The following is a 27124-nucleotide window of genomic DNA, read 5'->3' as shown; positions in this document are numbered from 1 at the left end:
TTTGGGAAATACACATTTTAATTTTAATAAGATGCAATTTGAGCGATATGATATGTAACACAATCAACTACCACTTAACTCTTAAATATCTATCATTGTGTTTGTATTATACTTAGGAGCACATTTTTGGTTGATGTTTCCAGATACAAAAGACCATATTATGTACATTCCAAACATAAAAATGGATTTTTGGAAGCTTCCTAGAACAAATTGAAACCCCTCCCACCCACAAAATACATCATTTATAAGTTCACTGTGGAAAGCCAGTAGGTGGAGGCAAGTCAGTTTCTTATATGTCTATAGTCACCAGTTTGAATTACTTTTCTTGCTTAGCTGATTTTGAATGGGCCTAGGCATTGTTGTTGTATTTTTCAATCAGACAAAATTACCACCTGGCTCTGAATCTAGAATCTCTAGCTGTGGCTCATATTTCATTGTTACCATTGTGATTTTATTTAACTCTGCTAAAGAAACATTTCGGTATGAAACAATCTAGGTGTTTTCACAAAGAACCATCTGTAAAAGGCCTTTGCCAGAAACCTGTTAAATTTTCTCTTCTGTAATTAAATTCCAAACTTCTTTTTACGAAAACAATGCTGCATCATGGGGTCAAGTTTATTTTCAAATGATATTTGTTTTGATTCAGTACTTTTATCTGAATGCTTCTATGCAATTTAGATAATCTCCCAAAATTATAAAGCATGATAATGAATGGTTTTATATATACCTGCCCCTTCAACTTCAAGGCCTCTTGGAGAAAGTAGAAAGGCATATGATAGGAATCACCTTGTATGTTAGGGATATTGAGATTTATCTATGTATTATTCTCAAAACAGTATCAAGAAAAGCTTGATAATGGTATTATAGTAAAATGTGACTATCTTCTTACCTAGTAAATCTACTTCTAAAAGGCAATTATATTTTTACCACAATATTTGTTACACCATTGTTTGTGACAAAAACTGTTGAAATAACCCAATTGTATATCAGTAAAGGTGACATACACTATACAAATGTACATCAATAAAAGGTTGTGTGTGTGTGTGTGTGTGTGTGTGTGTGTGTGTGTAATATATATATATATAACAGCAGAAAAAGAAGCCTTAAAAGAGGAAGTTGTCTAGTATGTGGCAAGATCTATACTATATAGTCATTAATACTGTGTGCATAGATCATACAGCCAAATGAGTTAATTCAAATAATCATCCACCCACCTATGTAATTGTACACTGTGAAATGTTTATCAAGGGGATGTGCAAGGACCAGTACACATAAAAACTAAGTTGCTAAGAAGTATTTATAGCATTATCTTAATTAAATACAATGCTTGGAAGTGATAATTTTCAATATGCACATCAAATCTAAAACAACAATGAAAATGGGAGAGGAGGTATAGGCAGATGGTGGTCTGGATTTTTTTCTCTTTTCAATACAATTTAATTGTAGAAAAAATTCAATTGTAGAAAAAAATTCAATTACATTAGTAGAAATGAATTTATAAAGTTTTTAAAAATTTTTAACATTTTGACAGGTAATTAAGAAAATAGTGTACATTATTTAAAAAAATCAATATTTACAAACTCATTGTTTTCTATTTTAAAGCAATTATTTGCAAGTTCAATAACACTGGAGCATTGATTTGCAGTTACACTGACTCAGCAGAAATGAGAGTGATCCACTTGTTTTCCTCAACATGAGGAACTTCCATAAGTAGAGAAAACAGAGGAGTTAGTGACTTGCCTGTGGACAAGAGTTTATTTCCAGAAATGTAGAAATGTTGTGTCTCCAGACTAGGAGTCAGCAAAATAGACCAGGTCGCATCCAGTCCTCGGCCTGTTTTTATAGGGGCTTTCCAACCAAAAATGGATGTTATGTTTTAAAAGATTGAAAAAAATCAGAAGAAAAATATTTTACATGAAATATTTTTATTTTATGAAATAAAATCCTATGAAATTTAAATTTCAGTGGCCATACATGTCTTGATGAGGAGGTATTTAATACATTCACAATTTTGTGCTATCACCAGCCATCTGATTTCAAACCTTGTTATTATTATGGTTTTTTTTTTTTTAGTTCATTTATTTATTTTGAGAGAGACAGAATAGCATGAGCTGGGGAGGGGCAGAGAGAGAGGGAGAGAGAGAGAATCCCAAGCAAGCTGCACACTGTTAGCACAGAGTCCAATGCAGATCTTGAACCCATGACACTGAAATCATGATCTGAGCCGAAACCAAGAAGTTGATGCTTAATTGACTGAGCTACCCAGGTGCCTCTGATTTCAAAACTTTTTTAATCACTCCAAGGAATAGTCCACCCCCATTCTTCTGTCCCTTCATCCTTTGGCAACCACTAATCTAGTTTATCTCTCTAATAATAATCAAAAATAGTAATTTATTAATATAAATCAAATTTAGGAATATTAATATGAATTAAGGTCAGTATATCTGTATCAATATTTATATACACATACATCAAACCATATAATACACTGATTTTTTAAAAAGTATAGCATTATTTAAATTTAAAATCTGTTATTTCAGTAGAAGATCCTTGAACCCTTGTTCCTCAAACTTCTTATTGGCATGAATCTTTCTTTGGAGATTAATTAATTTAGTTATGCTCTTCTATAGATATTTAATACTCGAGTCATATCTTTGTGGTTTTTTTGGTTAGTGTGAAAATAAAATTGTAGTCATCATACTACTTACTGAGTTTAAATTCTAATGGAATTAGAATTTATCCAGAGAAAAATGACATTGAATACTTAACTACTACTTGGTCAATAAAGATCGCTTACTACAAATATACCACAGATGAGAACTACATACCAGAAATGGTAAAGAGGGCCCAGGAAGAAATTTGCATACAAAATTCAAAACATATTGTAAAAAAAAAAAAACCTGGGTACAAGTTTATGTACCCAAAATAAGAATTCTGTGAGGGATAAATTACATTCCAGAATATTCCCATTTGAACATAAACTGATGCTAGAAATTCATAGCTGTCAATAGTAGGATTTAAAATCCATTCTTTGTAAAGTCATTTGGATAATATGCTCATGATACTGGTGCTATTAAAGAAAATATACATTTTTTGATAATAGATTTCAAAATAGACCACTAAATACAGTCCAGCTTTAACCTCTTGCTACATGCAGAGCTTAGCAAGCCTGTGATGTGTAGACAGCGGGTAATACAGAATATACTCTTAGAGGCTAATTTTATGTTTGTGACCTGTCAAGAGAGTCCCATAGTTTTTTATGGTTCTTGTGTTTGTTGTCAGGGGAGATATTGGAATGTAGGTCAAATCTTTCAGCATGTTCTTGGAATCGGTAACAAAAAGGCCTAGTTTGACACTGGGATGCTGCTCTGATCTTTTGCTTCCTTATATTGGAGAGGTAACATTTCAAACTGGTCACTTCTTTGATCTGTTGTTGAGTAAAATGGAGCTGGGGCAGCCCAAATATATATCTATTTCTAGTTTTCTCTGATATTTGTTGTTTTAGCTTTTTCTTTACCTTTGTTCAAATTTGCTGTGAACTTTTTCAAAAGTTTTTTTGGAGGTCCCTGGGTGGCTCAGTTGGTTAAGCATCTGGCTTTTGATTTCAGCTCAGGTCATAATCTCAGTGTGGTGAGATTGAGCCCCACGTTGGTCTCCAGGCTGGGCATGGAATATGCCTAGGATTCTCTCTATTCTCTCTCTCCCTCTTTCTCTGCTTCTCTCTCTCTCAAAAACCTAAATTAAATAATAAAAAATATCTAAAAAAAAGAAAAGTTTTTTTTCCAACTTTATTGACATATAATGTGTAAATTTATGATGTACAATATAATGATTTGGTACAAGTATATTTTGTGAATGATCACCACAATAAGGTTAGTTACACCTCACCAGGTCTTCTATGTGCCTGGGCAAGCCTGGAGCTGACCCTGCAGCTCCCAGCCTTACCTGTGAGCCTTGCCTGCAACAGACAACAGGCTCCCTGTAACACTGCCCCCTGCTCTTAGACCCTGAACAGTGTGGGGCCTGCCCAGCCTTCTCTCTGTATCTCTGTCTCTTTGTCTCTGTATCATTCCTCTCTCCTGTCTTTGACCCTGCCTAGCAGAGCCTTTGTGGCATGTTCTTTCCAGTGCCTGAACTTCGGTAAGCACAGTGATTCGAGTTTTTTTTTTTTTGATTCCACATATAAATGAGATTGTTCGGTATTTGTCTTTATCTGACTTATTTCACTTATCATAATGCCCTCAAGGGCTATCCATGTTGTCACAAATAGCTGAATAATATTCCATTTTAAACTATGTGAGTATTTATTTATTTATATATATGTATTTCCTTTCCATAGATCTGTCCCTAGATACTTAGGTGGTTTCTGTGCCTTGGCTAACTAAATAATGCTGCAATTAACATAGGGGTGGTGATAATCTTCCTGATAGAGTGACTTTATTTCCTTCAGATATATGCTCAGAAGTAGAATCACTGGATCATATGGTAATTCTATTTTTATTTTTTGAGGGACCTCCATACTGGTTTCCATAGTGCCTGTACAATTTACATGCCATCAACAGTAAACAAAGGTTCCTTTCTTTTCACATGCTCGCCAAGATTTAGCTCTTATTTTTCCATTAATAGCCATTCTAATAAGTGTGAAATGATATCTCAATATGATTTGATTTGTGTTTCCCTTATGATTAGTGATGCAGAGTACCTTTTCATATATCTGAGAGCTGTCTCTCTTCTTTGGAAGACACAGATTCAGATCCTTTGCCCATATTATAACTAAGTTACATATTTTTTTCTATTCAGTTCTATGGGTTCCTTATATATTTTGGATGTTAACTCCTTATCACATATATAATTTGTGAATATTTTCTCCCATTCCTTAGGTTGCCTTTTAATTTTGCTGATTGGTTCTTTTGTTGTGAAGAAGCCTTTTAGTTTGATGTAGTCCTACTTGTTTACTTTTCATTTTGTTGCTAGTGCCTTTGGTGTTATATCCAAAATATCATTGCCAAGACTGATGACAATTTTAGTTTTATTCATATTCACTCAAGACCTATATGTCTTTACGACACTTCTCTCTGGATGCTTTCAAGATTTCTTCTTATTTTGGTTTTATGCATACTGAATATGATAAACTTAGTTATAGGTAGGTACTTTTGGAAACTCCTGAGTCTGAAGTTCAGTGCCTTGTCATTAATTTTGGAAAAAAATCTTAGCCATTATGACTTCAAATATTTCTTTTGCTTCTCTCTTATCCTTTTAGTACGACAGATATATGTATGTTATACGTGATTTCTGGATGTTTTGGTCTTTTTTTGTTATGATATTTTTTTAAGTCTTTGCATTTCAATTCAAGACGTTTCTATTGTTCTTTCTTTAATATCACTGATTATTTTCTTAGTCATACAGTCTACTAAAGTGCCCATCAAAGGCATGCTTTAGTTCTGTTTCAGTTTTTTTATTTCTAGCATCTTGTTTTAATTCTCTTTAGCATTTCCATCTCTCTGCTATTTTACCCATCTGTTCTTGCAAGTTGTCTACTGTTTACATTACAGTCCTTAACATATAAGTGATATTATTTTAAATTCCTTGTCAGATAATTCCAAAATGGGATCATAACTGAGTCTGGTTCAAATGCTTGCTTTTTTTCTTCCAACTGTGTTTTCTTTGTTTTTGTTTTTGCATTTTGGCATGGCTTTTGATTTTTTTTTTCTTGGAAACAAAACATGAGGTAGCAGGTGAAAGGAATTGAGTAAATTGGGCTTTAGTGTGAGGTTTTACATTAATCTAGTCAGGAGTTGAGAACTGTTCAGTGTTTGCTGTAGCAAAAGTGTCAGAGGCTTCAAATTTTAGGATTCTTGGGGGGTTTTTTTGTTTTTTTTTTTTCCCCTCTGTTTTCTTTGGACTTTCCTGTGAAGTTCTCCTCAGGATGAATCTTTCATTCTTTCAGCTGTAATTGCTGTTATTACGCTGGAGTCCTGATATGGTGGTAAAGGGTGGAGGAGGGAGGGGCTTTATGATCTTATGATTAAACCTCAGTCATTTAGTGGGTTCCTCTCACTGAGTGCCATTCACGGATGTTCTTTACCTTGTTTTCTTCTGTAGGTGCAGAAGACTAGAGGGGTCTGGAATGGGAGGACTTCCTTATCTCAGTTGAGAGAAGGCTTTGTTAAAGTCTTTTCTTCTGGAGAATAGTTTTTTTGTTTTGTTTTGTTTTGTTTTGGAGAACATTCTAGACGTATTTCACAGTGTTTACTTTATCCCTAGCCCTGCCCTACCCATGAGGACATCTTTCCTGTCTCTTAATCATGAGAATGTGACATGTTTTTGGAGGTAAAACCTATGAAAATGTGGGCTCCCTTGCAGACACTGTCTGTCACCTCTGGGATTTCTTTACTCTCAAGCTAGTCCACAAGCTAGCCTCCAACAATTAGAAAAATTACCATTTACCTGTTTCTGTGGCCTCAGTGACTTCTGCTCAAGGTAAGCAGTTCACGGCTGTGAATCTGGATTCACTTGTCTCTCTAGATTAAGGAAGGGGTCTGCCCTGCAACCTCAGTTCCCTGAAGACTACAAAGAAAGTTGATGATTTTCAGTTTGTTCCACTTTTTTTCTTATTGTATTACAATTGTTTTCTTATTGCCTTCTCATTAGAGCTGAAATAAGTCTCTCTATTATACTTTCTATCACATGTCGTTGGAATGAATGTTCTGATGAAGAAAATTCTAAGGTTCTGAGTGGCTAAAATAGAACATTGAGCATGTACAAAAAAAATAATAAACCCCAAATAATGCCAGTTTTATTGCTAAAGTGGTTTGCCAATGTCTTACAATATATGCAACAGATTATTTTTTTCTGTCACTGATTACACTTTTCACTCATGGCATATGCTGGAATCACCAATAATGTACACATATGCATTACATTCTAATTAATAGTATTAAACCATGTGGGTTAGGTATTCTGCAACAGTTACTTATGTCTTACATAATATTTTTATTCCACTACATATTTGTATTTTGACCTATCGTAATGTTTTTTTTTTCAAGTTTTTATTTAAATTCCAGTTAATGAACATACAGTGTAATATCAATTTCAGGTGTAGAATTTAGTGATTCATCACTTACATACAGTTGAGCTATTCTGATGTTAATAGCAATGTGTAGAAACAGGGTCACGTGACAACTGAAATAACAACAGTAAAACACAAAAGAGGTCAGTACAAGGACCAATGCGAGTTGCTACAGTAGGAATAGCAGAGGCAATGGGTGCTATAATTCCAGACAAAAGTTAAGGAGCTATTGAGTCTAAATAGAAAAGTTAAGAATTCATAAAAGATATTGAAGAATGGGATAAATGAAAGAGACCAGTGATAAAATTACATTCTAAGATTAGAAAGCAAGAGACAAGACCCAACAGTTTTGGTATGAAGTGCAAATAGGATACCCCTGCTTGTTAAATACCCTGCTAATTTTTCTTAGTATACTGCAATTTGTTTAGCAAAATTCAGCAGTATGAATATGAAACAGTGGATATGAGAAATGTTTGAAGAAATGTGCTTCTTATTGTCTGTATAAAAATGTGTTTCTGCAATGACTATTGATTCACATATCTTGCTGAATTTTGCAGAAAAAAAATTATTGTTCTCAATAGGAGATGGCAACAGGAAGAGAGCAGAAATAATTTGAGAGATATAGAGATGATCAAATCTATAGTACATAAAAAATTATTTAAGGCTAATGAACACGCACAAGGACAGAAATACATAGACAACTAGAATGAACTAAAATTGGATATTCTTTTAATATTACATATATTTAAATTTATTTATTTTGAGAGAGACAGTGCAAGCAAGGGAGGGCCAGAGAGAAAGGGAGAGTGTCTTAAGCACTCCAAGGCATAGTTTGATCTCAGGACCCATGAGATCATGACCTGAGCAGAGATCAAGAGTTGGACGCTTGACCCGCTGAACAACCCAGTTGCCCCTAGACTTTAACGTTTTCTAATCATGATAATGGCTTTTGATTCACACTTTCTTAAATGTTATTGTTATTAAATTGTGACAATAAAGAAACATTTTTAATACAGAATTAATTATATTCTATAAATATCAGTCTTTAGAACAGAAAAATATGGAAATAAAGAATGGCTTGTATAATACGGAAAACTTTCAGAATTTCATTGTCATTGTACCTCTGTTTTACATATAATTATATATTTTGCATCACGTTTATTTTTTAATGCTCTTCTTTAACATCTTATTCTAGTACAATTTTAGATTTACAAAAAAAGTTGCAGAGATAGTACACAAAGATCTCTATACCCTTCACTCAAATTTTCCTGATGTTATTGTTTTACATAATCATGGAGTTTTTATCAAAATCAAGAAATTAACATTGGTACAATGTCAAATTTGCCAGGTGGTTCCCCTTCCGCCAATAATGTCCTTTTTTACTGTGCTAGGATTCAATCCTGATTATCACATTGTATTTAGTTTTCATGTCACCTTAAAATCCCAATGTATTCAATTTCTCAATCTTTCCTTATTTTTCATAGCCTTGCCACTTTTGAAAAGCCAGTAGTTGAGCATTTTGTACAATGTCCCTTGATTTGGCTTTGTGTAATTTCTCATTATGAAAGTGGGGTTATGGCATTTGGGGAATACAGGGAGGTGAAGTGCCCTTCTCACTGTATTACATTAGATAATACCTGATATTAACAAGACATTAGAGTCTGACACTAATTTTTGAAATTTCCCAACTATTATTTCTTCCAGTTTTTCTTCCTCCCAATTCTTATATAATAAGACATTTTGTAGTGTGTCACAACTCCTGGATAGTGTGGGGATTTTGTTTTGTTTTTGTTTGCTTATTTATTTGTTTACCTTTTTTCTATTTACAGTGTACTTGGGGCAATTTCTATTGACTTATCTTCAAATTCACTAATTCTTTTCTTTAATAATGTTGAATCTACTGATAATTCCATTGAATTTTTTTTTAATTTCTCTTAGTGTTTTGTTGTTATTTCTAGTGTTCCAATTTTATTCTTTCTCAGAGTTTTCACATCTCTACTGATGTTACTCATCTGATATTGAATTGCTTATCTGATATTGCCTCTAAAGTCCTTCTTGGATACCTTAAGGCAGAATAACATTTGAGGTCTCAGCATTTTAACACACTTCCGTAAAGTAATTATGTTTTTATATCGTTTTATTCCGTAAAAGTAATTATGTTTTATATGTTTTATAAAAAGTAATGAACCTCACTAGAACTAGAGCTACCTAAGGGCAGGGAGTTTGTTTTTCCTTTATTTTAATCCTTAGAAATTATCACAATGATTGGTATAAATGTTTGTTGAATTAATGAAGTTTGATCCAACATTTTTATATAGCTCTTAAAATATTTTTATTGGGGCACCTGGGTGGCTTGGTTGGTTGAACGTCACACTCTTGATTTCAACTCAGGCCATAATCCCAGGGTTGTGGGATTGAGCCCTACATGGAGCCCCATGTCAGGCTCCATGTGAGCATGGAGCCTGTTTAAGATTCTCTCTCTCTCTCCCTCTACCCCTCTCTCCCACTCGTGTGCCCTGTCTCTCTCAAATAAAAATTTAAAAAATATATTATTATTGACATCCAATATTACTACACCATATTGAGTATAATAAGTATATAATGAAGGCCTAGTACACTTACTGGAACATAGTAGAGCCTCACTAGGTAAATGAATCAATGAATGACTATTTATGTTTATTACTAAATTTCTTTCCTTATTTCACTTTTCAAACTGTGAAATTGCTAATGTGTAGAAGATATCCCACAATTCTAACTTCTTTAAATTCATCATCTCAGAGTCATAGTTTTTATTTTAACATTTCAATGTTGAGTTTCCTTTTCTAAATTAGAGATTTATTGTGGGCACAAATTTTATAATAATCCTGAGGTTCTTCTTTGTTAAAATGGAAACCTTGCCATTTCATCACCAAAAGATTACAGTAATAATGAACTCAAATAAAATATCTGATTGCTTTTGCAAATATTGTGCCCTGTGCAGAGTGCACCTTCTGAGAGAACATATCAATAGTAAAAAATCATTTGAACCACTATTTAATATAATTCAGACTAAACATTCAATCTGTGAAGATGTTTTGTGAATCTTAGCATAATTGTTCTGTTAGATGTATGAAATACACCTTCATTCTTGTGTCTTCAGTAATGTAAAATTTGAGTTTGTTTGCGTATTAAATGTGCTTATGGTCTTGGGAGTCCTTTGAGATACTTATTTTATGATCATGTGGTAATTGCTGTCAGGACTTTGCTTGGTAATGATTAATAATTATAGTCTCATCTACTACTTCTCTTTCTAAAAGACCGTTTTCAACATTAACACTTTTGACTTTTTTAATTGCTTGGATTAAAGCTAGAAATAGGTGGTTATTAATGCTCTGTACTTTCATGCCTGGAGCTTGAAATGTTTGCTTTCTCAGTAATATTCAGCAAGTTTACATTTCCCTCAGTAAATGTGACTTTAAAGGTGGTTCCATAGTGGGTATTAATTTGGTATTCATAAACCTGTCAGCTACACTTAGTGGTTTCTTGGTGTTTGCTGAATCCTCTTTGATGCATCCATGTCATTGTAATTATAGATTTTAACTGGGCTGCACAAATTCACCCCATTTATTATAGAAAGGAAGAAACACTATTTATAAAATTGCCTGCTTTTTCTTCTCTTTATACAAAATTTAAAATGGTGGCTTTTGGACTTGTCATTCAGATCTGCCAGGGAATGTCAATGGTGTGAAGCAATCTAGAGAATGCAGAGCTATACTGTAGAATTAAAGGTACTTTTGACATACAACCTCCCAATTAGGCAGGTCACCTATTGTTGGTTTCTGGAAACAGTGAAAAATAACATGATCTGAGAAAAATTTGTATTGACATATATGCCAGGAAGGAAAAACATTACTTATGGAAAATGGGTTTTGCACAATAATGTAACCATGAATAAAAATGTAACAAGTTGTCATTATCATTTATGCATATTGCATTCTGGTATTATGCATAAATAAATAGGCATATTTATACATGCATATATATGCATAAATATGCATCTATCATGTATAAATACATTTATATAGAGGGTGATTAAAATATATCAACTCGGTATTAAATTGTGTACATATAATCCTCTACCTCCTTGTACTATGAATCTGAGAACAAATTGAAACTTCTTTCACATTTTTTTCTAATTATTATATGTGGACTAACAGCTGGAAGTCAAACCCATAGTTTTACCTTTTATGGTTTTATCCTGACATACTTCAAATAAAATGAGGGTAGATTAGTGAGAAACTTGGCAGTGATGGGAGAAAACACTCTTACATTTTACACATGCAAAACTTATTTGAACCTAGTCATTTTAATACTGACATGAACAGCTGTGCTAGTGCTCAGGATTTGATAATGAGAGTTGTGTGTCTATAAGGCAGTTTCTAGAAAGCTAATGCTTGGAAGACTACAGGTACTCGCGTGTGGATGTGCACATGTATACACACAGGACTAGAAAGCATTTTCATAATCCAATTTCCACTTTCTCCATCATACTTTTTGTTGGGATGGGGTTCAGGGCAAGCTTCCCCCAAATATTCCACTTTATCATATTGGTTATTTGGAACTAAAATTAACTAAGAAATAGCCAATGCAAGGACACTCAGCATTCTTTACCTCCCTGGAAGTGGAAAATAAATCTCCCATGTGGAAGGTACCCTCCCTGTACCAGGAGGAAAGGAGGTATCCTTATTGACAGAGATAAGAATTCAAGGCCAAGAAGCTGTATAAACAAGCCTTGTTACTTTACTAATTCAGTACCCCAAGCCCAAACTTCTTTGTCTTATCAGTTCTTCACGAAACATATTGTTTCTTCGTCCTAAAGCTATAAAAGTTGCCTGCTTCGGTCACTTCTTTGAACCTCAAATTTTTATGAACTCCTGTGCATACATAATTTTTTTCCTATTAATCTGCCTTATGCCAATTTAATTATTAGACCTGCCAAAGAATGTAAAAGGGAAGAAAGGAAAACCTTTCTGCCCCTACTGTTGAAACTACTTTATAAAGAATACAGGCATATGTTACGTCTTTACAGATTACTATAAAAAAAATCCAGAGTAAAAATTATTTAATCTGATAATTTGTGCTTTATTTTGTAGCATTCATATATTAGAATGTATTATAGATATATTTATTTGCTTTTGCTTTACAACCATTTATTTGAAGCTTAAGAATATTAACATTTTCTTTTATTTTGGAAAAACTAAACGATATAGAGTTTATGTGACTTCCCCAATATGACATATATATTAGTGGAAGAATTAATGACATGTACCTCTTAATACTTACATAGATTTTGTTAATCTCTGAGCCATAACCTTATAAATTGATCACTGAATCATGTATTGGTTTTCATTTTTCTCAGGAATATTTTTTATTTTATTTTTTTACAAATCTAAGAACAACAGGGGCGCCTGGGTGGCTCAGTCAGTTAAGCGGCCGACTTCGGCTCAGGTCATAATCTCACAGTCGTGAGTTCGAGCCCCGCGTCGGGCTCTGGGCTGACAGCTCAGAGCCTGGAGCCTGTTTCAGATTCTGTGTCTCCCTCTCTCTGACCCTCCCCCATTCATGCTCTGTCTCTCTCTGTCTCAAAAATAAATAAACATTAAAAAAAAAAACAAATCTAAGAACAACATAACCTATGAGACATAGAAGGTACTCGGTAACTACCCACCAAAAAAAGATGGAATAAAACTGTAGGCTTTTTGATTTTGTAACATCATGACATTAGATATAAAAATAATCTTCAGGGATGACTAGGTGGCGCAGTTGGTTAAGTGTCTGACTCTTGGTCTGGGCTCAGGTCATGATCTCATGTGAGTTTGAGCCCCGCATCGCCGGGCTCTGCTCTGATGCTGTGAAGCCTGCTTGGAAGTCTGTCTCTCCTTCTCTGTGCCCCTCACCTGCTTGTGCTCTCTCTCTCTTTCTCTCTCTCTAAATGAATAAATATAAAATAATCTTCAAAATAAGTTGAAATAAAAGACATAACAAAAGATAAAACAAATTAAAATTTATTTTCCAATGAATTGTCTTGACTATTCCAGCTTCAACTTGATTAATATTTTTGAGAATATTGCTACCCCAATCCCTACATATTAATAGGGAAGTCTATTGAAACACTTTTGTGACAATCTGGAGTATAGAACAGAAAATGTTAATATAGGAATCTGAAAGTATGTTAAATTGTTAGGTATTTTAGTTGAAACTTAGTGTAAATTGCAAAATTAATCTGAACAATCCGTAATATAATCTGAATGAGTAGAAGCATACTGAAAATGTCTCTAATTGTTATTGTTGCTTTTCAACCTCATGAGCTTCCTGGGTGTAATATGAAACTGGCCCCTGTATGCAGAGGACAGGGGAGATGGAAGAAAGAGGCAGACCACTCCAGATTGGTAGGTGGCAGGCTTAATTAATAAGCAAAGGAACTTACTTATGAGAATTGTCTTGGGTGGCTACAAGATGAGTAGGTTTCTGCACCTGCCCACCGGAATCTTAGAAGTTAATTTTGATGCCTTATAACTGGGTTCAGTCACGTACACAGTCCAGATAGTCTTGCCACCACATTATTATCTCAAGGCTGTATCCTTGCATCTCAGGGAAGCTTCTGGAAGCAGGAGAGGTAAGGAGAACATGCATTCCAAGGATGGGAGAGGCGGTGAGGAGCTGCTAATTGCCTGGATCCAGCTCAAGGGGCAACCATCAGTCACATCTTCTTAAAGACCACCCCAACACTAATATTAAATGAAAGCAGATATGTTCCAAAGACCTTAAAGGAATCAGAGAACATCAATGGCCAGATCCTTCTAATCACAATAGTTTTGAAGATTAGCAAAAACTGTAATTAATCACTATAAGAATTAAAATTTGTGAGATGAAGCAAATATTTATAAAGTGAAAAGAAAATATTGGAAGAAATAATTGCCAAGAGATTTCCAAAGTTGGTGTCACACACCAAAAATAAATCACTGGGAATTGTAAGTAATATGAATATATTAGTTATCTTTCTCTAGTTATGCTACAATGATAACTCCCAAATTGTAACAGTATCAAAATTTATTTCTTGTTCATTTTGTATGTTGGTATGGGTCAAAATTGGCTCCATTTATGGAGTCTTCACTCAAGGTCCAGACTGAAATAAAAACCTTGCCAGTTGGAACGATGGGTCAGATGTGACTTATGTCCCTTCCATGCATGTCTCTTCCTAAAGTCATTGTGGTGAGAAGTGTACTCCTTCAACTGGGGAGATGTTGTTAAGTATAGAACTGAAGACAGGCATGGGTATTGGGAACAAATTTGACAATTTTTGCAGAAAAGTTTGCAAAAGTATTTTCAAAAGTTCTCAATTCCAAGGATAGATACTTGGTTCTATATGTGACATTGCCAAATGTTGCATTTGATTGTGGATACTTTAAGGATCTTACGATATTATAAGACTAAGGAAGCCAATTTGGAAAAGGTAAATCACTATGTTCCCATTGAAAATCATGTATATAAACCATAGAAGAGTCTATAATACTTGGAGTTCAGACAGTTTAGGAACTTTAGTCTTGGGAAATATATTGGGGCTATGGGAGATTATGTGTCATTGTCAAGTGTGGTAAAGTATTTGGTCCACATCCAAAAACATACAGGGCATGACTAGCCATGGAATTAAGCAGCTGAAACCCATAAATCAAGAACACATGTTGGAAGACTCTACACAGAAAAGCCAGTGAGTGAGAAATGAGGGTTTGTATTTTCCTAGTAGATCTGACTAAAGGGCTAAGTAATAACTATATATAAAGACATATCCTCTGAGGAAGCACCCAATTATGACCTCAGAAATAATTATTTGATTTGGGTATTAAGTGAATCTCTGGACATTCTGTCTCATTATTCCACATTTCAGTGATATTTATTGATACTACAAACCTTGAAAGGGTTAAGCTGCTACTATTAGGAATTGGGCTGGTGTATCAAATAGTGAGAAAAGTAGCAGGATAATTCCTTTAAGGAATCTTCCAACAAAATTCCACTCACTACAGTATATCTTGAGACATTAATGTTCTTTTTAAATTTATTTATTTATTTTGATGGGGTACCTGGGTGGCTCAGTCGGTTAAATGTCCGACTTCATCCCAGGTCATGATCTCACAGTTTGTGAGTTCGAGCCCCGCTTTAGGCTCTGTGCTGACAGCTCAGAGCCCCGAGCCTGCTTTAGATTCTGTGTCTCCCTCACTCTCTGCCCCTCCCCTGCTCATGCTCTGTCTCTGTCTCTCTTTCTCTCTCTCAAAAATAAATAAACATGAAAAAAAATTAAAATTTATTTATTTATTTTGAGAGAGAGAGAGAGAGAGAGCACACATGAGCAGGGGAGGAGCAAAGACAGAGGGAGAGAGAGATAATCCCAAGCAGGCTCCACGCTGTCAGCACAGAGCCTGAAGTGGGGCTTGAACACATGAAATGTGAAATAGATCATGTCCTGAGCCACAATTGCTTAACCACCCAGGTGCCCCAGAGACGTTAATGTTTTAAGATGGTCTTAATGGCTAAATTATTTTGGAGGAAAGGGGAAAGGACTAATTCTAAATGATCAGTTGATTGTCTATTACATTATTTTATTCATCTATCAACATATTTATTTTATGTGCTTTTGTGATGAAAGGATATTAGATTATGAAATATAGATGCCTACCTAACATGGTGTCTGTTATATAATATTTGTTCTGCAACGTTGGGGGTAATAGGAATGTTTAAAACAGATAAATGATTGATGTTGATAAATAAGTGTACATTCATGCACATACATTCATGAGTGTATGCACTTTGAGATGATTATTTAAATTCTTTTTTTGAGAATTACTTAATTTCTTAATCTTAGTCTCTTTTATGTAAAATTGAGATAGCACCTCTGTATTGGTTGAGAATGCCAGGTTCTGGGAGTTCAAATAATGTTATAAAATTTGTTACTCATTTTGTTTATATTCTACCTTTATTCTGTATGTAGATTTCATTCTCTAATTATGCTCTTTAGATGCAGTAAGGAAGTTGATTTCAGATGGTCCAAATTCAAATGCAATCTACATTGTAAAATATGGGAATGAGAGGGTCTATCTTTCCAACCCTGGGAGGAAAACACATAATTGACTTGGCTTCAGTCAGATGTTCTTTCTTGAAATGATTATGTGACCATCAGGATAATGTGTCCCTTTTGAGAATGATAGTGATGATCATTGACACATCATCTTAGACCAAATGGAGTTCAGGAAGGCTGATTCCCTAAAGGAATGGATATTGACCAAGAAACATATGTCCACTAACATTATGCATGATAGTGACATGAAAATGCATCTTAAATGATTAAAAATTACCCAGAGCCTTTCCAAATAAAAGAAAAATATGATAGTTTCTAACAGGTATGAATGTTAGAATGTGGCATGAATATTTCTATGTAATTAGAAATTTATTTTCAGCTCTGAGCTATCTCAAGTCTATTCTCCTCTCTAAAAGACAACCTTGGAAAAACACCACTTATTCCTTCAACGGAAAAAAACATGATCAAAGATCAGTGAAAAGCACAATTACAAGAAAAAACTACTAGACCACAATACAAATTTAAAAAGTAACCACTGGGACACCTGGATGGCTTAGTCGGTTGAGTGTCCAACTCTTGATTTCGGCTCAGGTTCTGGTCTCATGGTTTGTGGTACTGAGCCCCATGTCAAGCTCTGTGCTGACAACACGGATCCACCTTGGAATTCTCATTTTCCCTCTTTCTCTCTCTCTCTGCCCCTCCCTGTTTTCCTCTCTCTCTCTCTCTCTCTCTCTCTCTCTCTCTCCTCTCTCTCGCTCTCTCCCCCTCTCTTTCTCAAACTAAATAAATATACTTAAAAAAAAAAAAGAACCCACTCTCCAGTATGTGGTGAAATACATTAGATGTATATTTATTAGACAAGAAGGAAATAAAGCCATCTTAGAAACCAATTGATAAGAGTTTTTATTTTTTAATTTATAATTTCACCTTTACCTAATTATAGAACCTAATTTTCTTGAGTTAATATTGAGTGTTATATTTGAGGAATCATAGAGCTATGTGGATGAAAAAGTAATGGAGAAGCATGGAAGTAGATGAAACATATTGTCAGAAGTGAGATAAAGAGGTCATATGAGTATAAAGAAATTTATTTTAGTCAACCCAGATAAAATATTTCTACCAGTGCTTAAGAAAAAAAGACTTAATAAATCCATATGCCACATTATTATATTCATCATAGATTTTTCTCTCCATTGGGTCTGTTTCTGTTATCCTTAACTAATGTTTGCCAAATTGTGATAAAACTCTGATTCTTGTTCTTATGTAGTATTTTTTTTCTCTCTCTGGGAATATTTAGACTTGAATCTTAAGTCTTAGTTTTCCTAAATTTCATCATAATTAGATTAGGTATGGACTTTTTTAAAAAATTTATTTAAAAAGATACTAATTGGGTCCTTTTAAGTTGACAACTCTGTTTGGCTAAAGGCATCTTTCTTCTACTGTTTTTCCCCCAATTTAATTGTATTTCTTTATTATTATTATCTTCCCCACTCTTACTTTTTAGTGTTTTTTCCCCATAACTTCTTTTTTTATTTTTTTAACATTTATTTATTTTTTGAGAGGCAGGGAGAGACAGTATGAGCGGGGAAAGGACAGAGAGAGGGAGACACAGAAAACGAAGCAGGCTCCAAGCTGAGCTGTCAGCACAGAGCCTAACATGGGGCTCGAACTCACGAACTGTGAGATCGTGAACTAAGACACTTAACTGACTGAGCCACCCAGGTGGTCCCTCATAACTTTTACTAAATGGATCTTTAAATGTCTGAAAATATAGTTTTAAGAAATTAAAAATATTATCAAAACAAAATTCTCTCCACATAACAGGGAAAAGAAAGAAAGCTTTTTTATTACAAAATGGCTTATGTGTATAGTGCAATGCACATTATAGGCAGTCTGTAAAAGAGACTACAAAGTTTAGACAGAATTTTACACACATTGGGTAGGTAAAACAGAAGAAAGAACAATGAAAACTTTTCTTATATCCTTGAGAGACACATGATTGTACCATGTGATAGTCTCCTGTATCTTCTGAGAGACCCTTGAGTTTATTTCAGAGACTTGTGTTTACATTTCTGTGATTCCAAAAGACCTGAAAAACAATAGACCAGGCTTACTACCATGCCCATTATGCTTCTGAGGAGACACACGAAAGGGGAGATGATAAAATGTCTAATTTTACCCTTACATTATTGATACTAGCTAACATTTGCTAAGCAGTTAATATCATCAAATACACTGCTAAGCACTTGGCATATATTAACTGTTGAGTCCCACAATCTCTCTAATCAATAGCTATTATTATATTACTACTATCACTGTTAGTATTAGTATTCTAAAAGTGAAAAAGAAGCAGAAAGCCTAAATTGCTTGTCAAGGAGTTCAATACAATTCTGATACATGACATTAAAAACTCCTGACAGCTTCCATTTTAGATTTATTTTGCAAAAGAAACTTTATAACTTATATACACATTTATTTTGCAAGAAACTTTCATTTGGAAGAATGGAAATAGACTGCATGAGGCATTGCAAACAAATTATAATCTCTAGTTTTTTACTAAATACCCGGAGTATTCTTCCAACCAAATTTTAACCTGGGAGGTAGAAGCATGCAGAATCCATGATCCTAAAATGGGAAATCTGAATTAATCAAAGCTTTACCACCAGCCAGCTCCTTGACTTGTGCAAACATTCAAACTCTCTGGGTCTCAGATTCTTTATCTGTACATTTAGAAAGTAGTACAAGGGCTCTCTGGGGCCCTTCCATCTTTAACAGTCATTAATTAAATCTTATTTAAACTCTACAGAACCCAGAGCTGCTTATAATGAGCTCATTCAGTTTGTGTGCCAACCATGGTACATTTTTGTTCACACAGGCTTGAGACCATTAGGAGATTTGGAATACATTCAAGCTTTCTTACTATGAATGGACGGAAAGCTTCTATATTTCAAAATACCCATATTCTGAGTTTACCACAGATACCTTGGTCCTCAGGCATTCATTTGGCTTTTGATGTTCTAGATTTTTTTTCTATATATAACTGCTTCAGTTTCTATAAAATGGAGATAATAATCGCACCTAGTTCAAAAAGTTATAGTGAGGATGAAATTCATAAGACACACCCAATGATTAAAATATTACCTTGAACATCTACTTCTAAAATGTTAGCTGTTCTCATTAACCTCCCCAATGTGGTCATCTTATTCTCTCTTCACATAGAAATACATATGATGTATTAACAGTGCATTTGACAGTTGGTAAATAGATCCCACTGTGTAGCATGCCAAATATGTAAATTAAAGCATCTAAACTAATGTTCTAAAGCTACAATGTAGATGAATGTTTATTCAGAAATGATATCTTGATGACATTTCTGCCCAATGTGGAAAATTTCAAGTCAGATCACAATAAAGGAAAATCTCTCCTTCTTTCTCCCCGTGGCACTCCCCCTCCCCATCCCTACCAACTTTTAACATTTCCCCAGTACCTTAAACCTAGTGAAAACCAAAAAGCCTGTCCTCAATGGATTAAAAATGTAAAAGAAATAAACAAGCTACAAAAATAAATAAGCAAAAAAGATATTTTTAGACAATTTTTCTTCTTTTTGTTTTTTTCATCTTTCAATAAAACTCTCAACCACTCCCATTCATATCTGTGTCATAGAGGCAAACTATAAAAAGGAAAAAAGTCAAACTTTAAAATCAGCTGTACTAACTGCAAATTAAATTTTGGAAGTGGTAAGTGTCCATTAGTATCAATAGATTAAAACCTTATTCAGAAATAACTTGATTAAATAAACCATAAAAGATTGAGAATAAGTTCTTAAAAGAAATGAACATCCAAGCAGAGAGTGATGTAGAAGTTCAGATTGGTAGGCAAGAAAAAGTCAGCCAAACTTGGATAATGGAAAGAAAACAGGCATTGTTTTTTTTTTTTCCTTTTAGGGTTTTAAATAATTTTATGCAAAGGAACTAGAATTTTATTGAAAATCCACTGAATAGTCTTTAATTTTTGATGTGTACAATATAACATATAAAGTATAAGTTCAATACTTCTCTAATTTTGCTTTTGCTTTCATTAAAGAACACATTTGAGTAAGTGGAATTTTTTGTGGCTTTAACATGCAGTTTTTATTATTTATAGGTGACTCCACAGGTACATTAACATCTAATGATGAGAGATTAGATGGCATTATAGATTACTTAGCTCCTTCCCATAATAATTCTTTATTTATCTGCTATCCAAGTGTAATTATATTTTGGAATTTTCTTTGTCATTTGGGAGGAGGTTTCATGTGCATGACAAGGCTCCACTTTCATACCATATGTAGTAATGTTTGTAATTGTAATATTATAAAAACACTCTTATGCCATCCATTGTGGTTAAAAGCAAGGTATGAAATACATTTTAAAGAATTTTTCTCAAGACAGATTTTTCTACTTATCTTTTACCTTTACATTAAAAATCCTTGTCATTAACTTATTTTTCTCAGTTTGTTGGTGTTTTCCTCCATGTTTTTTGAAAGTTGTAGCTAATAAATGAGCAGACTGGGAGATAATTAAGAAACTAATTTGGAATCAAGAATCCAAGTTTCCTTTCATAACCCTCTTACTAGTACATCGTAAAATTTTAGGGAAACTATTTAACCTATAGGTGAGTTTGCCGATAATCTCTAACATCTTTTCTAACTTAAAATTCTTTGTCAGGTAAAATACTCCTGTACGTTGACATTGTGGAACATGCTTGAAAGATGTTTCTTTTCACTAAAACATGACAAACATATAATCATTTTATACATTTTACCATTTTTCCCACATTCTTCTGAAAAAAAGACATGGCAGGCAGAGAATTGGTAGATATTCTTAAAAACTGTTATTAAAGTTTATAGTGGAGTCAGTTGGATAAAAATCCTGTGTTTCTGAAGTAAAAGCTCTATCTTTCCTCACCTAGTGAACTCCGGAGAGGAAGCACTACTTTTTCCAAAGAGAGAGGAAAGCTGTAACTATAGAATTGCCATCACCCTGCCACAATTCCTACTGTCATGCTTATGTCAGATATGACAAATTTTGAAAAGGTCTGTGCAACTTATATCTACCATGCACCCCTACTCTCCAGACAATTCTAAAGCAAAGAAAAATTGAAGCTTTGATTTTTGTTTGGTGCTGGCTAAAACTGTGATGGTACAAAAACATCACTATAAAAAATGCTGATAGGTACTTATAAAGCAACTGAAGATTATGTGTGAAGCCAGCTATTTGATATATGAGGTAAACAGAATAACCGTGTGATTTGTAGTCTTTATACACACCTGGTGCAATCCCATTGGACAGATTATTCTCAAATTAAGGTAGTGCTACTTTACAGAATCCAAAACAAAATCATGTTATAGTAATATGATTTCAAGAATCACTGTGGTGATCTGAATTCTGAACTGGAATTCTTAAGTCAAGCCTCATTTTCAATTCCTTTTCTTACTATACTGTGTGTGATGACAATAGACAAGTCACCAACCCCTGGGAATGTGGTTTTCTCCTGAACGATGACTATCTTATGAACCAAGAGGGTCATATATACTTATGGATATTAAATAACATTGGAAATAATTGTGCGAGTTTTAATTTTAAATTTAAATGAACTTCTGTTATTTCATCAGTAGTGGTGAGTTATTTTTTTTTTAATTTTTATTTAGTTTTGAGAGAGAGAGAGAGACAAAGCAAGAGCAGGGGAGGGGCAGAGAGAAAAGGAAACACAGAATCTGAAGCAGACCCGGGCTTTGAGCTGTCAGCACAGAACCAGACACTGGGCTTGAACCTACAGACCAGGAGATCATGACATTAGCTGACGTCAGCTGCTTAACCCACTGAGCTACCCAAGGGCCCCCGTAGTGGTGAGTTTTTATCTAATGCCATTTTGGGTGGATGAAGTTGAAAAAACTCATAATTCCTACCTTCTTTAAAAGGTTATGATGTTTCTCTCATTCATTTAAATTGATTATTAAAAGGACAAATAAAGCTGAAATGAAAGGTAATAACACTTGTGGTGAGCATAGCATAACATACAGACCTGTTGAATCATTATGTTGTACACCTCAAACTGATGTAACATCGTGTATCAACTATAGTCAAAAAAAAATGTAAGACACTTTTACCTTGTAAGAAAAGAACATAGAATCTCCCCCAAACTCCAAACAAGCTAATGATCAGAAAGAAAACAGCTAGCCATGCTGACAAGACCAAATTACAACCAGTTTCTAGACTTGTAAGCAGATGAACGGACATTACGGATGAGGAGAAAGTGGTCTTTGGAGCTTAAAATTCAGACTAGCCTGATTTTTTTTCTTCTTCTTTTAATTAGACCTCAGCATCTATAATCACGTGGAGTTCAATCTTATTCACCTGTTCTTAGGCCTCCTCTCATATTTTTTCTAAGCTCCACCTCTGCACTAACAGATGGCTTTTACGTAGTATTACAAACAATTTTTCTAGAAATTCCCTTTGTCCTAACTTGTATTTAGATGATAAGAACTTTTGTCTCATCATCTTAGGTATTTTACAGAATTTAATTTATGCTAATGCTAATTTAGGGAGCTTTCTACTTTATATTTTGTATACATCAGAATAATATAACTTATAAATAGCATATTTTCAACTCTAAAAGAGCAGTAATGTCTTTTAAAATATTATGAAAAAATCTAATGTTGAGAGTTACACACGTGAAGAATCCTTTCTACTAAAATTATATAGCATGAAGTAAGCACAAAGCACTATGATTATTTTCCTCCATGGTTTTATAAATACATATATATACATGTATGTATATATTTATATTTATATAATTTCATTCTAATATTTAGTTTTAGTGTTATGTATAATATAGTTACATATATCTGTATATAATTATGTTTTAAGTGATATTTTAAGTTTATTTTATTTATTTTGAGAGAGAGAGAGCATAAGCAGGGGGAGGGCAGAAAGAGAGAGGGAGAGAGAATCCCAAGCGGTTCTTCACTATCAGTGCAGAGCCTGATGCGTGGTTCAAACACGTACCACAAGATCATGACCTGAGCCAAAACCGAGAGTCGGATGTTTAACTGACTGAGCCACCCAATTGCCCCTATAAAATTAAATTTTAAAATTTAATTTTAGTATTACCAATAATGTTTTATCTGCCTGCCTCTGGGGATACTATGGATTTTAACACTATTCTTTGCCAAAAAGTGAGTTGAAGAATTTTCCAAGTTATGGGATAATAATGACTTAACTAGGCAAAAGTAATTATGGTTAAATAATTTATTTGTATTTCTACCTATATCTACCATTTAAATTTTCAATAAGTAACTTCAAAGACAACATATTTAAATTTTTGACAATATGTTATGTAAGGCAATGAATGATATTGAAATCTGCTGATAATTATTGCAGTTTATCATTAAAGCTGCATTAATTAGAATAGTAGTCAGAGACACAGAGAGAGAATTATTGGGGTTGATAATAAAAGCTACATTAATTGGTATAGTAGTATGAAAAACACAGAAAGAAAGACAAAAAAGAAAGTTTGAAAAATCACCCCAATAAAATATATTATTTTTTAATACTAAAAGAATTGGGGATCAAGTTAATAGAATTAAAATACTCTAAGTCAGACTGATGAATAGTTGCCATGTTCCCCAAATCCCAATATTTAATGCATGACTGGATTTCTGTCTGTACTCCACTATGTACATTCCATTTTGTATTTCAATAGTACAAATTCTGGTTGAATATTTTGTTTTAAGTGTAATATAAATATAAATGAGGTAAAATATTTTCTTTTTAATAAAATTAAAAATTTTTCTTACATACATACATACATTAATGGTAATAGACTGTTGGGAGCAATTAGGACCTATCTATATCTGGCCTTTGGTTTCATTTTATCCTGAACCATTGCAGTGCTAAGAATATATCAAATTTTCTTCTGAATAATATATGTAAATAGGTTGAAATTACATGAAAGTTTGTACCAAAACGTAAATGTATATTTTAGATACATTTGTAAGTGAAATGTACCTCTTTGGATAAGCAGCAATATAGTTTTAATTTTTTCACTTCTCATTCAAAAAAGCAACTAGGTCATCAAGGATAATGAAAATGATTTCAAAAACTACATTCTTAGCTAAATCAGGACACAGAAATGCCTCCAAATCCCATATGTGGTAAAAATGTGGCCAAAAAGTCAAGCCAGCCAGCGAGATCACATAGGCAGTCAAGGAAGGGCCTTGAGGAGGAAAAGCATTTTGTGATTGCATATTTCAGAACTCTCTAGCATATATTCACTTCCAGAAGAAAACAAAATGCTTCATCCTGATAGGAATCTGCAGGAAGTGTAGTATCACCATTGTGAATTGAGAAGAAAGAAGATGAAAAGTGTGTGGGAGTGCCCAGAGGTGACTGATGTCATCATTGTCTCTACCAAATACCTCTTCTAAAAAGTGACTGCTTCACACTTGAAGAAAGGGCTGTGTCTCTTGGTGGCAGTTGACTGTAAAAAAAAAAAATCAAAGGAAACCTAGCTTATCAGAAGTCCCCATGAAATTGAGTAGGTCCTAAGGGTCACAGGAGGGGTGGCTACACTGAAGTGGCATGAATTACCACTGTAATGACAGATGAGGGAGACCTGAAACTGTGAAGCCTGGAAAGTTCCCCTCTTCCTACCCTCCACTGAAACCTCCTGCTATTAGTAGAGAGAAATTAATTCAGTCCAACACAAGTGCCAGAAAAGGAATACCCAAAGCTCCATAGAAGTCGTCTGGGGCAAAATATTTAAAAGGATCAGTAGAGCAATCGTAAACATAATAAAATCTCACCAAAAAAAGTTTCAATCACAGCAAAAACATGGTAACATATTTCGAACATAATTTATTTTTAATGAGGCAGTCAGATTTATGAAGTGGCACCAAGGGTAAATATACAGAAATTCAAATAGCACTTCGACAGAAAATAGAATCTGATGACTAGACAGCAGTGTAATGTGAAACGGGTTATAACGAAATGAAAGAAGGATAAATTCATAAATAAAGAACAAATAAGTAACACAAAAAATGTAGACATGATAGTACAATGAGAGGGGCGCCTGGGTGGCTCATTTGGTTGAGTGACCGACTTCAGTCGGTCGGTATTCTGGTACCAGAATATCCAGAACTGTGGGACAGCTACCTCCATAACTTACATGTAGTGGGAATACCAGAAGCAGAAAAAAAGAGAGAAAGGAATAAAAAATATATATATTTTATATATATATAGAAGCAATAATGACAGAGAATATCCTTCAAATTAATGTCAGACCCCGAAGCACAGATCAAGAAAGCTCAGAGAACACTAGACAGGATAAATGAAAGAAGCAAAGAAAAGCAAAACCAAAATCTATCTCTAGACATATTAAGTAGGGAAAGAGTTAACATTAGGCAGGGAAAGATAAGGGACCTTCAGGGAGGCAGGGTGTACCTACAAGTAGGAAGCTGAGCAAGCATCAGTGGCAATGGAGTTTGGGGGGAAAAGAGGATAAGGTAAATGTGTTCTGGACCTGCCCAGGCTAGGTACCATGCATGGAGTCTCACAAACTTTCTGATAAAGTCCCAGTAAAAAGCCAGGGATAGGGGCACCTGGGTGGCTCAGTTAGTTAAGTGTCGGACTTCAGCTCAGGTCATGATCTTGTGGTTCGTGAATTCAAGCTCCACGTTGGGCTCTGTGCTGAGTGACAGCTTGGAGCCTGGAGCCTGCTTCAGTTTCTGTGTCTTCCTCTCTCTCTCTCACCCCTCCTCCCTCTCTCTTTCTCTCTCTCTCTCAAAAATAAATATTTTAAAAAATTAAAAAAAAAAGCCAGGGACAAAAATACTTAGCAGCTACCCAGCTGGGATCCCTCTCACTCTTAAGAGCTTTATACTTTCCTTCAATAAATTCTATCACTTTGCTCACTGTCTGTTGTCCATAAGATTCATTCTAGACTCCATGAGACAAGGACCAGCATCTCTCCCAACCTCCTGTAACAATATCATATTTCAGCTGCAGAAAATAAAAAATGAAGGAATTTGGAAAGAAGCCAGAGGGTAGAAAATGTGTTACCTAGAAATAAACAATTACTTCTCCTTAGAAGCCATACAAGCAAGAATACTGAAGTGAAATATTTTAAAGTATTGAGAGAGAAAAAAAAATAGCAACTTAGAATTCTGTACCCTGGAAAACTATCTTTTAAAAGTGAAGGAGAAATAAAAACTTTTTCAGGAAAACAAAAATAGAGGGAATTTATTGCCAGTAGAGAGTAGGCCTACTTTGCAAGAAATCTTTTAAAAAATTCCTCAAAGATAATGAAAATGGTATAGGTCAGGAACTCATATGTACATAAAACAGAGTATTAGAAACGATATAAGTAGGGGCACCTGGGTGGCTCAGTCAGTTAAGCATCTGACTCTTGATTTTGGCTCAGGTCAGGATCCCAGGGTCGTGGGATAAAGCCCCCTGTTAGGCTCCATGCTATTCATCCAGAATACACATAAAACCATAAAACAAAGCTTAAAAATTTTTAAAGAATTAGAAATCATAGAATGTCTGCTTGCAGACCAAATGTAATTAAACAATAAATCAGTAACAGGAAGATAGGTAGAAAATCCCCAAATACTTGAAGATTCTATTTGTCAGCATTCTTCAAAGAAACAGACCAGCAGGAGAAATTTATTTAGTTATCAAAGGAGCTTGGCTCATGTGGTTACAGAGGCTGATAAGTCCCTTCATCTAACATCTGAAAGCACAAAAAAACAGGCAATCCAGAGCATAATTCATCCAAAGTCTGAGATTCTGAGAAATATTGGAGTCAATAATGTCATTTGCAGTCCAAGTACTAGAGAGGATAAGATGAGATGTCCCATCTCAATCAGGCTGGATAAAGGAGGTGATTTCCATATTGTCTGTAAG

The sequence above is a fragment of the Neofelis nebulosa genome, chromosome 3 (assembly GCF_028018385.1).
Source record: "Neofelis nebulosa isolate mNeoNeb1 chromosome 3, mNeoNeb1.pri, whole genome shotgun sequence".
In the NCBI taxonomy this organism is placed as follows: domain Eukaryota; kingdom Metazoa; phylum Chordata; class Mammalia; order Carnivora; family Felidae; genus Neofelis; species Neofelis nebulosa.
Note: the sequence above shows the minus strand (reverse complement) of the source record.